This window comes from Saccopteryx bilineata, chromosome 4 (assembly GCF_036850765.1).
Source record: "Saccopteryx bilineata isolate mSacBil1 chromosome 4, mSacBil1_pri_phased_curated, whole genome shotgun sequence".
In the NCBI taxonomy this organism is placed as follows: Eukaryota; Metazoa; Chordata; class Mammalia; order Chiroptera; family Emballonuridae; genus Saccopteryx; species Saccopteryx bilineata.
Genome location: NC_089493.1, coordinates 237,473,866 through 237,479,018, shown reverse-complemented (window position 1 = coordinate 237,479,018; position 5,153 = coordinate 237,473,866). Strand labels below are relative to the sequence as shown.

Here is a 5,153-nt window from a genome sequence, read left to right as displayed (position 1 = left end):
TATGCTTAAATGAGGCGAAATAGCCTTCCAAAGAAAAGGTGATGTTTTATTATTGATTTGGAAGGATAAAAGAGAAGTTTGAATTATTTCAACTATCCATGATGCTTCCTATTGTGAAATAGAAAAGACAAATTGTCATACTAGGGAGGAAAAAAGGAAGCCAGTTTCCATTGTGCAGTAAAATAACGATATGCAAGGTATTGATCTTGCCGACCAGTATCTTTCAACATGTAGTATCCTTAGAAAGATAAAATGGACAAAGAAAGTAGTGCTTTACCTGATTAAGTGTGGACTATTCAATTCATTCAGGATTTATCGAGTACTCAATCCAGAAAGTCGAGCAAGATATAAAGACTTCCTTTTAATAAATAACTTCAAAATGCAATGGATATTTAATTTTAAAGCATGCCTTTAACATTTATGTAAAATGTTTTTTTTTGTTTTTGTTTTTTTTTGTATTTTTCCGAAGCTGGAAACGGGGAGGCAATCAGACTCCCGCATGCGCCCGACCGGGATCCACCTGGCATGCCCACCAGGGGGTGATGCTCTGCCCATCTGGGGCATCGCTCTACCGCAATCAGAGCCATTCTAGCGCCTGAGGCAGAGGCCACAGAGCCATCCTCACTGCCCCGGCAAACTTTGCTCCAATGGAGCCTTGGCTGCGGGAGGGGAAGAGAAAGACAGAGAGGAAGAAGAGTGGGAGGGGTGGAGAAGCAGATGGGCACTTCTCCTGTGTGCCCTGGCAAGGAATCGAACCCGGGACCCCTGCACGCCAGGCCGATGCTCTACCACTGAGCCAACCGGCCAGGGCCTGTAAAATGTTTTTTGTACTTGTTCAATTAAAACTGATCTGGCCACTGGGAAGTTAGCAATAAAGTTACTGGTCCACAATGTGTTAACACAATGATTAACATGATGTAATATTTTAAACACAAGTTTTTAAACTCTAAAGACTTACATGCCTCTTAGCTAATGTTATAATTGTAACATATTACTTTAGTTCAAAGAATCAAGAGAATAACGGATTGAAGAGACTTTCCTGCTCCTGCCATGGCCTGCTACTGCTGTTCTTGAAAGGAGATATTAAAACATTTGTTTGATTTTAAGATAAGTGTTATACACAGTTCAAAAAATAAAATATTTCAATGCTTATATTAATTCTTACTTTTTCAGTTTTTAATATCCTAACTTACAGTGTCCATCATTATTTGGTTTTTGCAATATAGACATTTCTTTTTAAGTTCATTTTGTGCACCAGAACTGCTCATATAGTCGTTTGTTTTCCGTCTCTGACTCTGAACAACTCTAGATTGTTGAAAAACATTGTGTTACCACTGAAACAAATTAGCTAGTTTTTCTTCTTATTCCCAAGCTTTCTGCACATCTATCTCCCACTGCTGAAACAAAGTCAGAAACTGCTGGGAATATTCTTGGTTAAGCTTCTGCCTTTGATCTCGTTGGGTTTTCCAAATATGTTCAATGTTCTGGTTACTGGTTTTGAGGGAAGCCTTGGTATACATTGTTAGTCTTTTTCTCTTTGCAAGAAGAGCGTTGTTAATGTCAGCTCCAAAACTGCCCAGCACGTTCTGTACTTCACTTATCAATTACTGGAGTCTTCCCATTTAGTAATGTTCTCCTCTGAACCACTCAGATCTTTTGTATCTTCTTTCTCAAAGTCAAGGCTCTAAGGAATGGATCTTCCACTGATGTCTTCCCAGTTTTCCTGATATGTTTTCTTCCACCCAACACCATATTGAGATGTTTTCTGAGGTATCCCCAATCATTTATCATTAAATAGTTTGAAGTCCCTCCCCCCTTAAATTTCATGCCAGAGGCAACTACTTCAGTTGCCTCACACTGGTTCTGGTTTTTTTGTGAGCCATAGGTTTTCTGTGACACTTTCTTAACTCTGCCATTATACTGATAAGGCAGCCACAAACAATATGTTAATGAGTGAGTATAGCTGTATTCCAATAAAGCTTTAATTATGAAGACTGAAATTTGATTTTGTGTCACAAAAAATTACCCATCTTTTGATGTTTTTTAACCATGTAAGAATGTAAAAACTATCCTTAGTTCACAGAAGGTATAAAAAAGAGATATAGCGCTAAAACTGGCCCACAGGCTGTAGTTTATGGACTCCTCCCCTTGCTTCACCTATGTAAACAATCAGGCCAAACTTAATTAAACCAGGCTTTTTTGTGTGTGATTAAGAATAATCTTTGAGGCCTTGGCCAGTGGCTCAGTGGATAGAGCACTATAGAGGTCCTGGGTTTGATTCCTGGTCAGGGCACACAGAAGAGGCACCCGTCGGCTTCTTCCTAGTCTACACTTTTTCTCCCACTTCCCTTCCCACAACCAGTGGCTTAACTGGTTCAAGTGTGGCCCTGGGCACTGAGGATAGCTCAGCTGGTTCAAGCCCATTAGCCTCAGGCACTAAATTAGCTCGGTACTTGAGCATAGACTCCAGGTGGGGTTGCCAGGTGGATTCTGGTCGGGACATAGGTGGCAGTCTGCCTCACTATCTCCGCTCCTCTCATCTAAAAAAAATAATCTTTGATATGAAAAATAATAATCTTTGAAATTATTATTACAAGGAGAAGAGATTGTCAGGAAAAATTGTAAAATACCTTGAAATGACAAAAGAAAAATTTTACAGGGTGTCACATGAAATGCTAGGTGTTGTCTAATCCACTCTTTAACATTACTTGTAACTTTCCTTGCTTGTGAGTCAGCTTACTACTGTATGACTTGTAGAATACTTATGGTAATACAAATGACTTTTGCTGCTGAAAATGCAATTGAACTGTTTCCTCATAAATTTTGACCATTTTTCAATCTGTTAACAAATTCATTTCAGTACTCCTGGTAGCCTCTATTTGTGTCTTATCTTTGGAATCTCCTTGAACTAGATTTTTACATTTCTCTAGTTCCCTCAATAATTGACTTAAAACATTCGTTAAGATGTTTATTTTATTTTTGTATAAGGTTTTTGATTTTATCTCGCTCTCTTTTTTGTGTGTGTATTTTTCTGAAGTGAGAAGTGGGGAGACAGAGAGACAGACTCCCGTGTGCGCCAGACTGGGGTCCACCATGCAAGCCACCTAGGGGGCAATGTTTTTCTCACCTGGGCCATTGCTCCATTGCAACCAGAGCCATTCTAGCGCCTGAGGCGGAGGCCATGGAACCATCCTCAGTGCCTGGGCCAACTTTGTTCCCATGGAGCCTTGGCTGCGATGGAACTTGGGCTTCAGGAGGGCAAGAGAAAGATAGAGAGAAAGGAAAGGGGCAAGGGTGGAGAAGCAGATGGGCTTCTTCTGTGTGCCATGGCCAGGAATCAAACCTAGGACTTCCACACACCAGGCCGATGTTCTACCACTGAGCCAACCAGCTGGGTTAATTTTTTCTCTTAAAAAGTATCCTTTAACAATGGGTTAAGACAAACACAAATTATTATAAAAGTTTGGTTCCATATCTCCCAAAACTGAGGATAATTCTTGCATTATTGGTTTAACATTTACTGATTATCAACTATGTGACCGAGTGTTAGTGATACAAATATGAGTAAGGAAAAACTAGTTCCTTCCTCCCAGAGTTCTTGATCTAATCCTGGTCCTTCCTATTTATTCATCTATTCATTCATTCTGTCCCACTACAAATTTTTCTTAAGACCTACTGTTAGTACTACAACTCAGTCACATTTGAGTTGAATCAACTTTTCTAATATGATCTTCATGTCTTACTAATATTTTTAACAATGTTGCTGTGTGGAAAATATGTTTTGCATTTCAAGCAACTTATGTAGATTAATTAAAAACCTTCATAACAGCCTGACCTGTGGTGGCGTAGTGGATAAAGCGTCGACCTGGAAATGCTGAGGTCGCCAGTTTGAAACCCTGGGCTTGCCTGGGCAAGGTATATATGGGAGTTGATGCTTCCAGCTCCTCCCCCCTTTTCTCTCTCTGTCTCTCCTCTCTCTCTCTCTCTGTCTCTCCCTCTCCTCTCTAAAATGAATAAAAAAAAAAACCTTCATAGCATTTCGATAGCTTTCTCAAATGGAAGAGGAAAAGGTCCTACTTTCAAAACTTATCACTACAAGATTAGGAACAATTTACAAATAATTTTTAATTATTCTGTTATATTTAGAACTGACTATATTATCCATGGATTACATATATTTTTCTAATGATGCTGTTATTGCTGAGAATGTTTCTCAAAATTCACTTCCGGAATTGTCTTCAAATGTAGTGGTGCACTATTATGAATACCTCAGTGTAGATATTCATCCATTTAAGGAAGATTTAAAAAAAAATTTATTTTTATTTTATTGATTTCAGAGAGAGAGAAAGAGAGATAGGAACATTGAGCTGTTCCTGTATGTGCCCTGACTGGGGATCAAACTGGCAATTTCTGAGCTTTGGGACAATACTCTGACCAACCGAGCTACCTGGCCAGGGACATTAAGGAGGATTTGATTTTGGAAAGAGTCAAAGTGTTCTGGAAAAAATTTTGGTCTCATTGTACAGTTATGAGGCTAAGGATCAAAAATGATACAATTTTAGAGGAACTCCTTTCCACCTTGACTCTTCTACCATAAGAAAAGTAGAAATTATCCGAAAGCATTTTAGCACTTTTATGTATATAAAGTATTAAGTGTAGAGTACTGAATAAAATTTCCACATAGGTCCTTTCAATCCTTGCTCCCTTACCTCATTTACCAGTGCGTACCACTATTAATAAATACGGGTGCAAATATTAACAAATCTCATTATTAATAATATAATGTATATAACACTAAATTATTTAAGAGATTCAAAAGATAGATCTATACACAATAATTACTCATATATTTTAAAAACTTAGAATCATGTGATACAAATTTGCCTATAATTTTTCTTTTACTCATAATAAAGCTGATATTTTACATCAGGATATTATTACTGCCCCTAAAAGACATTATCTGGTGAGTGCTGCTCATGCCCACAGAATTTCTCCTAGTTTCAATAATGTTCAGCATTTCTTATGTCTCCTTCTTGTCTTTTTTTACAGTACCATTTGATAAGTTGTAAATACCATATTTCACCTTAAATATTTTAGTATGCATCTCTGAAAAAAAAAACAAGCTTCTATATAATCATGGTTCTTCTAATGGC

General features: G+C 38.0%; 1 pseudogene; it reads right to left on the bottom strand.

Annotated features, from left to right (window-relative positions):
* Positions 1-1,184: 1,184 nt before the first annotated feature.
* LOC136335662 (synaptonemal complex protein 3 pseudogene) lies at positions 1,185-1,752 on the bottom strand (annotated as a pseudogene).
* Positions 1,753-5,153: the final 3,401 nt, after the last annotated feature.